This window comes from Gymnoscopelus microlampas (assembly GCF_963454915.1).
Source record: "Gymnoscopelus microlampas genome assembly, chromosome: 9".
NCBI classification, from domain to species: Eukaryota; Metazoa; Chordata; class Actinopteri; order Myctophiformes; family Myctophidae; genus Gymnoscopelus; species Gymnoscopelus microlampas.
The window spans coordinates 29,832,029-29,845,835 of record NC_139946.1 but is presented as its reverse complement, the minus strand read 5'-3'; positions in this window follow the sequence as shown (position 1 = coordinate 29,845,835).

Genomic DNA, 13,807 nt, shown 5'->3' with positions numbered 1-13,807 from the left:
GTTTTAGAATTGTACTCCTTTAAAAGTTCAGAGATTTAGAATGGAGGTCGATGGACGAATTTGGGACCTCAAAAAAACACTTACACCTAGAAACTCCATTCACAGATCAAAAATTCCACCTTACTGTGGACATGCATGCTTGAGATTTTTTCTTTGAAATCATTTGTAGTTTGGGAGATATTTAACTTTAAGCGCCCAATGCATTGTCAATGCGGCAATGGACATTTAAACTTTTACCTGGGGCTTTTACCTTTATCTAATATTGTAGTGAATACCACACAAGTTAACAGACTATGTCAGAATCTCTGTGGTGCAGTGGTTTAGATACAGGGTTTACAACCAGAAGGTTCCTGGTTGAAATCCAACAAGGATATCTTTCCAACTTTTATCTGACTCTTGTGGTCTGTATCTAATCTTTCAGTGAACTGCGTACAAGAGACCAGAGAAAAAATGAACCATGGTGGAGCTGTGGTTAAAATACAGGCCTTGAACACAGAAGGTCCTGAGTTCAAAACCAGCCAGGACATCTTTTCAACTTTTACCTTCACCTTTATCTAACCTTTCAATGAAGAACATGCAAGTGAACAGAATTAGGGTGAATTACAGTGGTGCAGTGATTGAGATACAGGGCTTATAACCAGAAGGTTGCTGGTTCAAATCCAACAAGGACATTTTTTTAACTTTTACCTGACTCCTGAAGCTTTATCTAATCTTTTAGTGAAGAACACGCAAGTGGACAAAGTCAGTAAGAATTGCTGTGGTGCAGTGGTTAACATACAGGGCTTACAACTGGAAGGTTCCCAGTTCAAATCCAACTTGGACATTTTTCCAACTTTTACTTGACTCTTGCACCTTCAAATCCCACACATAGTCCATGAGCCAGAGCCCCAAAATTGAGCAATGATAATCGAAAGAGTGGGCAAAACCAAACCTATATTAAATTGTTCATAGGGACAATACGAGTAAATAAATATATGATAACCTCTCCACAGGAGTAGCTTTTTCATGGTTATCACACATTTTGTTATTTTCCCCATACGTACATGACAGGTGAAAAAATTACAATTTAAAAAAGAGTTATCATAATGAAACTTCCTGAATTGATTACTTACATGAAGACAATAATTTATCGTATTACAAGTTTTCTGAGATTGTATATTTAAATATGCAAATTAGGCATTTAGTCCATGAGCCAGAGCGACAAAATGAGACAGATATTGAATATTCCCTCAACATCTTAACAAAATGAAAGAAGAATGTTGACTCTGGCTTTGTCCAACGTTCCAATGTTGATTCTGGAAAGTTATGCTAATTCGGGCATATTTTCCTAATGCATAATTTGCATATTTAAATATACAATTTCAGAAAACTTGTAATAAGATAAATCATTGTCTTCATGTAAGTAATCAACTCAGGAAGTTTCATTGTGATAACTCTTTTTTAAATGTTGTAATTTTTTCACCTGTCATGTACGTATGGGGAAAATAACAAAATGTGTGATAACCATGAAAAAGCTGCTCCTGTGGAAAGGTTATCATATATGTATTTACTCGTATTGACCCTATGAACAATTTAATATAGGTATGGTTTTGCCCACTCGTTCGATAATGAAATCTTGTCTGGCTCATGGACTAACATGCTGATTTGCCATTTCCAGGATTTGAGTCTTGAGTCCCAAGACTCAAGACCCAAAAGAGTCTTGAGACGAACCAATTACTCCCGCGGAGACATCAAATTTCTCTTTTGGGCCTTGAGTCCCAAGACTCAAGGACCAAAAGAGAAATTTGATGTGTCCGCGGGAGTAATTGGTTCGACTCAAGACCCAAAAGAAGGTGAACTGACTGTAATGATTCAAAATGTCATATATAGAATGGAAACCCCATTCAAACTTTAAAATGTTCATCCTAATATGGACATGTTTGCCTGAAAAGGAATCTTTGAAATGTTTAATAGTTTTAGAATTGTACTCCTTTAAAAGTTCAGAGATTTATAATGGAGGTCGATGGACGAATTTGGGACCTCAAAAAAACACTTTCTTTTTTTTACTTAATTTTTTTATCCCGCGATTTTTGTAACCCATTTTTTTCACCCGGTGCCAATTTCCTAAGTGATCCTGGGCGCTACACCAGCCCTACACCAGCACTACACCAGTCCCCCACAGCCAGGGAGGCCGGCCGAGCTCATGCTTCCTTCAATGCATGAGAGCCAACTGACCTTCTTGTTGGGAGGCATGCGTTAATCCGACAGACCTTTTCTCCGACTATGTGGCATCCGCGTGCGGTTAGGGTTAGGGTGCGGGTTTGGTTCGGGTTTACTGTTTAATGTCGGAACACTGCGCTGTCGGAGGAATGCGCTGTCGGACTAACGTACTGCACCCCTTCTTGTCACCTGACAGGGGGGAGTTTCCCCGGTAGGACGTAGCGCGTGGAAGGAACACGTTATTCCAACCAGTTCCCTTCCCCTCCATCAGGCGCCCCGGCTGTCATGGGGGAGGCGGTATAGCGACCAGGATTACTACATGTTTTTGTGAGGGTATTAACTACCCGCAGGGCTTGAGTCTACAGCCATGCAATTTGACTGGAGACAGTCTCCAGCCATGTCTCCAGTCGGTCTCCAGACGTCAGGGGGGGCCCCCTTGTCTCCAGTCGCCCCCCTCATAGACCTCCATTCACTCTCCAGTCTCCAGAGGCCCCCACCTTCCTGAAAATTTCTCTCGTTTGCCTGTCCCCGCCCCCTTCACTCTCTCTGAGTTTCTCAACGGCAGCCATCTTTGTTTACATTTAGATGGACAGGAACACTCTATGCTTTTTAATTCATTATAGACCCCCACCACCAAACAATGATGGTCCCTTGGTGCTGGTTAGGACCCAATAACATTTCGATTTTATGTTTTATATGTTTTTGATGACGTTAAGGAAGGCCTGGATTTGGACATCTCTTCCACAGCCTTGAGCAGCCAGAGTTGCCAGACTCTGCGAGAGAATCGAGCAACAAGGTCTGGGAAAACAAAGCCCAAAAGAAGTGACTATATGGGCCACAGGAGCCCCCACGGATGGTCTCTTTGTGCTGGTTGGGAGCCAACAACGTTTATATTTGATGTTTTATATGGTTTTGATGACATCAAGGCGTGGATTTTTACATCTCTGTCACAGACTCCTGTCACAGCCAGCGTTGCCAGGTTCTGTGAGAGAAACGAGTGACTGGGTGTGAGCCCTTTCAAACCCACTGTATACATAGTCAATTTGAAAATAGCAGATCTACAAGCGCACAACGTGTCACATCATGACGGATTGTGAGCTTGTAGATCTGCTATTTTCAAATAAATCTTGGGGGGCATAATAAAGGCAAGCAGACCTGGCTGCAAGCATTGGTGAGAGCTTATGTCAGACAGCAGCATCAGCAGAAGAAGACAGGTAAGGTGCCTTGTAAACAGATGTTTAATGTATCCAATTGTGCTAATAGGACATAATCATTGATCATTATATACCCCTTAGTCCCTAAGGAAGACCAGATTTTTTTTTATTGAATATGATTTTAAAAGGGTCTTTGTTGAAAGGAGGAGATGAAAATCCTCCCCCCAAAAACCTGTTAGGAGTATGTTTCAGGCAATTTAGAGTTGATTGGTAGTACTTTGTAGTGACTTTTTTTGGTCCCTAACATTCATCGAGCTCTGGACTTAGTAAATTAATTTTTTCACCATTATGTCCGAAACGAAAGTTTGTCACGACCGAAACGAAAGTTAAATCCGAAAAAATCACTAAGTGTGGAGGCCAAAATCGTCCCCCCAAAAACCTGTTAGGAGTACGTTTCAGGCAATTTAGAGTTGATTGGTAATTTTCGTTTCGGTAAAATTTATTTTACCGAAACGAAAGTTAAATCCGAAAAAATCACTAAGTGTGGAGGCCAAAATCGTCCCCCCAAAAACCTGTTAGGAGTACGTTTCAGGCAATTTAGAGTTGAATGGTAATTTTCGTTTCGGTAAAATTTATTTTACCGAAAAGAAAGTTAAATCCGAAAAAATCAGTAAGTGTGGAGGCCAAAATCCTCCCCCCAAAAACCTGTTAGGAGTATGTTTCAGGCAATTTAGAGTTGATTGGTAGTACTTTGTAGTGACTTTTTTTGGTCCCTAACATTCATCGAGCTCTGGACTTAGTAAATTAATTTTTTCACCATTGTGTCACTACCGAAACGAAAGTTTGTCACTACCGAAACGAAAGTTAAATCCGAAAAAATCACTAAGTTTGGAGGCCAAAATCGTCCCCCCAAAAACCTGTTAGGAGTACGTTTCAGGCAATTTAGAGTTGATTGGTAATTTTCGTTTCGGTATTTTTTTTTTTACCGAAACGAAAGTTAAATCCGAAAAAATCACTAAGTGTGGAGGCCAAAATCGTCCCCCCAAAAACCTGTTATGAGTACGTTTCAGGCAATTTAGAGTTGATTGGTAATTTTCGTTTCGGTAAAATGTATTTTACCGAAACGAAAGTTAAATCCGAAAAAATCAGTAAGTGTGGAGGCCAAAATCGTCCCCCCAAAAACCTGTTAGGAGTATGTTTCAGGCAATTTAGAGTTGATTGGTAGTACTTTGTAGTGACTTTTTTTGGTCCCTAACATTCATGAGCTCTGGACTTAGTACATTTATTTTTTCACCATTGTGTCACTACCGAAACGAAAGTTTGTCAATACCGAAACGAAAGTTAAATCCGAAAAAATCACTAAGTGTGTAGGCCAAAATCGTCCCCCAAAAAAACTGTTAGGAGCACGTTTCAGGCAATTTAGAGTTGATTAGTAATTTTCGTTTTGGTAAAATTTATTTTACCGAAACGAAATTTAAATCCGAAAAAATCACTAAGTGTGGAGGCCAAAACCGTCCCCCCAAAAACCTGTTAGGAGTACGTTTCAGGCAATGTAGAGTTGATTGGTAATTTTCGTTTCGGTAAAATTTATTTTACCGAAAAGAAAGTTAAATCCGAAAAAATCACTAAGTGTGGAGGCCAAAATCGTCCCCCCAAAAACCTGTTAGGAGTACGTTTCAGGCAATTTAGAGTTGATTGGTAGTACTTTGTAGTGACTTTTTTTGGTCCCTAACATTCATCGAGCTCTGGACTTAGTAAATTTATTTTTTCACCATTGTGTCACTACCGAAACGAAAGTTTGTCACTACCGAAACGAAAGTTCAATCCGAAAAAATCCCTAAGTGTGTAGGCCAAAATCGTCCCCCAAAAAACCTGTTAGGAGTACGTTTCAGGCAATTTAGAGTTGATTGGTAATTTTCGTTTCGGTAAAATTAGTTTTACCGAAACGAAAGTTAAATCCGAAAAAATCAGTAAGTGTGGAGGCCAAAATCCTCCCCCCAAAAACCTGTTAGGAGTATGTTTCAGGCAATTTAGAGTTGATTGGTAGTACTTTGTAGTGACTTTTTTTGGTCCCTAACATTCATCGAGCTCTGGACTTAGTAAATTTATTCTTTCACCATTGTGTCACTACCGAAACGAAAGTTTGTCACTACCGAAACGAAAGTTAAATCCGAAAAAATCACTAAGTGTGGAGGCCAAAATCGTCCCCCCAAAAACCTGTTATGAGTACGTTTCAGGCAATTTAGAGTTGATTGGTAATTTTCGTTTCGGTAAAATGTATTTTACCGAAACGAAAGTTAAATCCGAAAAAATCAGTAACTGTGGAGGCCAAAATCGTCCCCCCAAAAACCTGTTAGGAGTATGTTTCAGGCAATTTAGAGTTGATTGGTAGTACTTTGTAGTGACTTTTTTTGGTCCCTAACATTCATGAGCTCTGGACTTAGTACATTTATTTTTTCACCATTGTGTCACTACCGAAACGAAAGTTTGTCAATACCGAAACGAAAGTTAAATCCGAAAAAATCACTAAGTGTGTAGGCCAAAATCGTCCCCCAAAAAAACTGTTAGGAGCACGTTTCAGGCAATTTAGAGTTGATTAGTAATTTTCGTTTTGGTAAAATTTATTTTACCGAAACGAAATTTAAATCCGAAAAAATCACTAAGTGTGGAGGCCAAAACCGTCCCCCCAAAAACCTGTTAGGAGTACGTTTCAGGCAATTTAGAGTTGATTGGTAATTTTCGTTTCGGTAAAATTTATTTTACCGAAAAGAAAGTTAAATCCGAAAAAATCACTAAGTGTGGAGGCCAAAATCGTCCCCCCAAAAACCTGTTAGGAGTACGTTTCAGGCAATTTAGAGTTGATTGGTAGTACTTTGTAGTGACTTTTTTTGGTCCCTAACATTCATCGAGCTCTGGACTTAGTAAATTTATTTTTTCACCATTGTGTCACTACCGAAACGAAAGTTTGTCACTACCGAAACGAAAGTTCAATCCGAAAAAATCACAAAGTGTGTAGGCCAAAATCGTCCCCCAAAAAACCTGTTAGGAGTACGTTTCAGGCAATTTAGAGTTGATTGGTAATTTTCGTTTCGGTAAAATTTATTTTACCGAAACGAAAATTAAATCCGAAAAAATCACTAAGTGTGGAGGCCAAAATAGTGCCCCCAAAAACCTGTTAGGAGTACGTTTCAGGCAATTTAGAGTTGATTGGTAATTTTCGTTTCGGTAAAATTTGTTTTACCGAAACGAAAGTTAAATCCGAAAAAATCAGTAAGTGTGGAGGCCAAAATCGTCCCCCCAAAAACCTGTTAGGAGTATGTTTCAGGCAATTTAGAGTTGATTGGTAGTACTTTGTAGTGACTTTTTTTGGTCCCTAACATTCATCGAGCTCTGGACTTCGTAAATTTATTCTTTCACCATTGTGTCACTACCGAAACGAAAGTTTGTCACTACCGAAACGAAAGTTAAATCCGAAAAAATCACTAAGTGTGGAGGCCAAAATAGTCCCCCCAAAAACCTGTTATGAGTACGTTTCAGGTCATTTAGAGTTGATTGGTAATTTTCGTTTCGGTAAAATTTATTTCACCGAAACGAAAGTTAAATCCGAAAAAATCACTAAGTGTGTAGGCCAAAATCGTCCCCCCAAAAACCTGTTAGGAGTACCTTTCAGGCAATTTAGAGTTGATTGGTAATTTTCGTTTCGGTAAAATTTATTTTACCGAAACGAAAGTTAAATCCGAAAAAATCAGTAAGTGTGGAGGCCAAAATCCTCCCCCCAAAAACCTGTTAGGAGTATGTTTCAGGCAATTTAGAGTTGATTGGTAGTACTTTGTAGTGACTTTTTTTGGTCCCTAACATTCATCGAGCTCTGGACTTAGTAAATTTATTTTTTCACCATTGTCACTACCGAAACGAAAGTTTGTCACTACCGAAACGAAAGTTAAATCCGAAAAAATCACTAAGTGTGGAGGCCAAAATCGTCCCCCCAAAAACCTGTTAGGAGTACGTTCCAGGCAATTTAGAGTTGATTGGTAGTACTTTGTATTGACTTTTTTTGGTCCCTAACATTCATCGAGCTCTGGACTTAGTAAATTTATTTTTTCACCATTGTGTCACTACCGAAACGAAAGTTTGTCACTACCGAAACGAAAGTTTGTCACTACCGAAACGAAAGTTAAATCCGAAAAAATCACTAAGTGTGGAGGCCAAAATCGTCTCCCCAAAAACCTGTTAGGAGTACGTTTCAGGCAATTTAGAGTTGATTGGTAGTACTTTGTAGTGACTTTTTTTGGTCCCTAACATTCATCGAGCTCTGGACTTAGTACATTTATTTTTTCACCATTGTGTCACTACCGAAACGAAAGTTAAATCCGAAAAAATCTGGACTTAGTACCTTCTTTTTTTTTCACCCAATCATACTTTAAAATGTTCATCTTACTTTGGACATGTTTGCCTGAAAAGGAATCTTTGAAATGTTTAATAGTTTTAGAATTGTACTCCTTTAAAAGTTCAGAGATTTAGAATGGAGGTCGATGGACGAATTTGGGACCACAAAAAAACACTTTCACCTAGAAACTCCATTCACAGTTCAAAAATTCCACCTTACTGTGGCCATGCATGATTGAGATGTTTTTCTTTGAAATCATTTGTAGTTTTGGAGATATTTAACTTTAAGCGCCCAATGTATTGTCAATGCGGCCAATGGACATTTAAAGGCAGGCTTACAACTACATACTTACGCCTAGTAACCTCAATCATACATTAAAATGTTCATCTTACTGTGGACATGTTTGCCTGAAAAGGAATCTTTGAAATGTTTAATAGTTTTAGAATTGTACTCCTTTAAAAGTTCAGAGATTTATAATGGAGGCGGATGGAAGTTTAGGGTTAGGGTTAAGGGACCTCAAAAAAACACTTTCACCTAGAAGCTCCATTCACAGGTCAAAAATTCCACCTTACCGAGGACATGCATGCTTGAGAGTTTTTTTCTTTGAAATCATTTGTAGTTTTGGAGATTGCAACCAGAAGGTTCCCGGTTCAAATTCAACCAGGACATTTCCCAACTTTTATCTGACTCTTGTGGTCTGTATCTAATCTTTCAGTGAACATCCTGTAAGAGACCAGAGAAACTATGAACCATGGTGGAGCAGTGGATAGGATACAGGCCTTGCACACAGAATGTTCTGAGTTCAAATCCAATAAGGAATATTTTCCAACTTTTACGTGGCTGTTTCACCTTTATCTAACCTTTCAATGAAGAACATGCAAGTGAACAGAATTAGGATGAATTACAGTGGTGCAGTGATCTAGATACAGGGCTTATAACCAGAAGGTTGCTGGTACAAATCCAACAAGGACATTTTTTGAACTTTTACCTGACCTAATCTTTTTCTAGAGAACACGCAAGTGGACAAAGTTATTAAGAATCGCTGTGGTGCAGTGGTTAAGATACAGGGCTTGCAACTGTAAGGTTCCCAGTTCAAATCCAACTTGGACATTTTTCCAACTTTTACCTGACTCTTGCACCTTCAAATCCCACACATACTGATTTGCCATTTCCAGGATTTGAGTCTTGAGTCCCAAGACTCAAGACCCAAAAGAGGCTTGAGTCGAACCAATTACTCCCGCGGAGACATCAAATTTCTCTTTTGGGCCTTGAGTCCCAAGACATGATTTCAAAGAAAAAATCTCAAGCATGCATGTCCACAGTAAGGTGGAATGAGTCGAACCAATTACTCCCGCGGAGACATCAAATTTCTCTTTTGGGCCTTGAGTCCCAAGACTCAAGGCCCAAAAGAGAAATTTGATGTCTCCGCGGGAGTAATTGGTTCGACTCAAGACCCAAAAGAAGGTGAACTGACTGTAATGATTCAAAATGTCATATATAGAATGGAAACCCCATTCAAACTTTAAAATGTTCATCCTAATATGGACATGTTTGCCTGAAAAGGAATCTTTGAAATGTTTAATAGTTTTAGAATTGTACTCCTTTAAACGTTCAGAGATTTATAATGGAGGTCGATGGACGAATTTGGGACCTCAAAAAAAAACTTTCACCTAGAAACTCCATTCACAGTTCCAAAAAATCCACCTTACTGTGGACATGCATGCTTGAGTTTTTTTTCTTTGAAATCATTTGTAGTTTTGGAGATATTTAACTTAAAGCACCTAATGCATTGTCAATGCGACCAATGGACAGTTAAAGGCAGGCTTACAACTACATACTTACGCCTAGTAACCTCAATCATACTTTAAAATGTTCATCTTACTGTGGACATGTTTGCCTGAAAAGGAATCTTTAAAATGTTTAATAGTTTTAGAATTGTACTCCTTTAAAAGTTCAGAGATTTATAATGGAGGTCGATGGACGATTTTGGGACCACAAAAAAAAATTCACCTAGAAACTCCATTCACAGTTCAAAAATTCCACCTTACTGTGGACATGCATGCTTGAGATTTCTTTCTTTGAAATCATTTGTAGTTTTGGAGATATTTAACTTTAAGCGCCCAATGCATTGTCAATGCGGCCTTTGGACATTTAAAGGCAGGCTTACAACTACATACTTACGCCTAGTAACCTCAATCATACTTTAAAATGTTCATCTTACTGTGGACTTGTTTACCTGAAAAGGAATCTTTGAAATATTTAATAGTTTTAGAATTGTACTCCTTTAAAAGTTCAGAGATTTATAATGGAGGTTGATGGACGAATTTGGGACCTCAAAAAAACACTTTCACCTAGAAACTCCATTCACAGTTCAAAAATTCCACCTTACTGTGGACATGCATGCTTGAGATTTTTTCTTTGAAATCATTTGTAGTTTTGGATATATTTAACTTTAAGCGCCCAATGCATTGTCAATGCGGCCAATGGACATTTAAAGGCAGGCTTACAACTACATACTTACGCCTAGTAACCTCAATCATACTTTAAAATGTTCATCTTACTGTGGACATGTTTGCCTGAAAAGGAATCTTTGAAATGTTTAATAGTTTTAGAATTGTACGTGCCGCGCTATGAGCTTGTAGATCTGCTATTTTTGAAAAATCTCGAAAATGTGTGCATATCTTTGAAATATATATACATTTTTAAAGCGTTAAAGCAGATGGTGGTCTGCGGCCAAATGTATATCAATTTAGGGGTCCTTGGCATGAAAAAGGTTGAAAACCACTGTTCTAAATAGCAGTGGTTCGAAAACTTTTTAGCTCAAGAGTCTTGAGGCTTGGGTCCCGGCTCCCGGGGAGACATCACCTTTCTCGGTAGCACTTTACAATAATGACCCGTTATAAAGCATTTATAAACGTTTGTAAGTAGTTTGTAGACTATTAACAAATCATTAACAACCTGTTTGTTGACATTCGTAAATGATTACTAAAACCTTTATAACTACAGTTACAAATCATTTGTAAAGTATTAGTAAGTAGTGAACTATTCATGAATAAGCCATTTATATACATCTGTAAAAGATTATTAAATAATTTGTAACGACCCATTCTAAAGCATTTATAAACGTTTATAAGCAGTTTGTAGACTATTAACAAATCATTAACAACCTGTTTATTGACATTCGTAAATGATTACTAAAACCTTTATAACTGCGGTTACAAATCATCTATAAAGGTATTAGTAACTATTCATGAATAAGCCATGTATAATACATCTGTAAATGATTATTAAATCATTTGTAAATGATGTTACATAATATATACAAGCTATTGGTAGCTTGTTCATGTTTAACATATGCTTTGTTAAACATTCCTAAAGTATCTATAAATCCTTAGTACATGTTATTATGTGCCCTATAGTAAAGTGAAGACAGTTCATCATTTACAACTGTCTGTTAATGTGTTTGTTCATGTTTAACATGCTTTGTAAAACATTCCTAAAATATCTATAAATCCTTTGTACATGTTATTATGTGCCCTACAGTAAAGTGAAGACAGTTCATCATTTATGACTGTCTGTTAATGTGGACTTTCTCCTTACCTGTTGCAAACTACCTGGCTTTCATGAATGCAGACACCAAACAATTACTAGAATTATCATTCATGTTAAGCAAATGATGCGTAAGACATTCGTAAAGAGTATGTAAACCATTTGCAGACGTTATCATGAGCCTGAGCCTAGTTGCTTCTTTTGGGCTTGTTTTCATAGACCTGTCCGCTTGTTTCTTTTGCAAAATCTGGCAACACACTGATTACCTGCATTACACCTGCAGTAGCCTACTAGGGAGGAAGTGAACAGTGATGCAGTTGCAGACTGGACAGAAATATGTCTAATTCATGTTTTATGTGTTTTAACTGTCTTGTTGCAGGTGATCGAGGTAACATAAAATGGCTAATCTTACACACATGAAGTAGCATTATGACTAGGGGGTATTTTGATGGTGGCTGTTTGTATCCACAATGTTTGTTTTGATGTGTAGGCTAGTAATGTCCTCCATGCTTAGCAGTTTAGCTTAGCAGCTAAAGCTAACTTGCACTGGGAGGTGGTGACTGCAGAGGCTCCAAGCTGCTACTCTGTGATTCTGTTGTGATTAATTTCTTTGTTTAAATGTCAGTGTGTGTGCTGTGGCCAAGAGTTGCTACATTTTATATCTTCATAAATTGTTGTATACTTGTATACTATATAACGTTACTTTTGCCACTTTTTGATGTCACATGTTTTACTAATCACTGTTAAACATGAAATAATAATCCATAGTCTTCACTTTACAACAAGGCCCATGATAACGTTAGCAAATGGTCAACACACTCTTTACGAATGTCTTACGAATCATATATTAAACATGAAAGATAATTCTAGTAATTGTTTGGCATCTGCATTCATGAAAGCCAGGTAGTTTGCAACAGGTAAGGAGAAAGTCACATTAACAGACAGTTGTAAATGATGAACTGTCTTCACTTTACTATAGGGCACATAATAACATGTACTAAGGATTTATAGATATTTTACTCTACTCAGAGTCATAAGTTGACAAAATGTACTTAAGTACAGTGAACGTCTGTGCGGTTTGTCTTCATCACTGAAAATAACGTACATGGAAACTGATATAAAACTGCTGTCATGTGCAGTTGGGGTGAAGAAACACAACCATTTCACTCCTAATAATACCTATTTGATTTGACATCTTGACTTGCTGCTGTAGCTGAGGCTTGAACCTGTTACCTGCGGCTCACTAGTCAGTGACTCTATCCATTCACCTACAGCTGTTTCCTTGGAATCTGTGGTTCTGAAACGTTTTGTTGTCAACCCCCCAAATTGACATGTATTTGGGCAGTGGACCCCAATGTGAAAAGATGTAGTGTCAGGGCCCCCCATGAAAAAGATTTATATTTATGCTGTAACACATTTTTTTAAAGTTATTTGTCTTGTTTGTTGTTCAAGTCAAAGCACCAGGAAGGCTGTACTTGTCAGCCATCTGTTAGCTCAATGGGTTGAGACGCAGTATTCATGATCCAGAGGCCATGAGTTCAAATCCCATTGATGTCTTTCCTATGATTCTTTCCTTTGCAAACTGGCTTCCAGAAGATCGACTGAAAACTACCAGGAAGGCTATATTTGTCATCCAACTGTTAGCTCAATGGGTTGAGACGCAGTATACATGATCCAGAGGCCATGAGTTCAAATCCCATTGATGTCTTTCCTATGATTCTTTCCTTTGCAGACTGGCTTCCAGAAGATCAACTGAAAACTACCAGGAAGGCTGTACTTGTCAGCCATCTGTTAGCTCAATGGGTTGAGACGCAGTATTCATGATCCAGAGGCCATGAGTTCAAATCCCATTGATGTCTTTCCTTTGCAGACTGGCTTCCAGAAGATCAACTGAAAACTACCAGGAAGGCTGTACTTGTCAGCCATCTGTTAGCTCAAGGGGTTGAGACGCAGTATACATGATCCAGAGGCCATGAGTTCAAATCCCACTGGTGTCTTTACTGTGATGCTTCCCTTTGCAGACTAACTTCTAGAAAAACAAGTTAAAACCACCAGAAAACCTGTAACTCTCAGCCAACAGCATAGCTCAACTGGTAGAGCGTCTGTCCAATAACATGACTTGACTTGACTTGACTTGACTTGAGTGGGTTCGATTCCCACTCGAGTCAAGTGTCCCCGGTAACTTGGGGCAACGGATAAATTGACTGATATCCTTAGTGTTGCTTCCCTTTGCAGACTAACTTCTAGAAAAACAAGTTAAAACCACCAGGAAACCTGTAACTCTCAGCCTACAGCATAGCTCAACTGTTAGAGCGTCTGTCCAATAACATGACTTGACTTGACTTGAGTGGGTTCGATTCCCACTTGAGTCAAGTGTCCCCGGTATCTTGGGGCAACGGATAAATTGACTGATATCCTTAGTGATGCTTCCCTTTGCAGACTAACTTCTAGAAAACAAGTTAAAACCACCAGGAAACCTGTAACTCTCAGCCAACAGCATAGCTCGACTGGTAGAGCG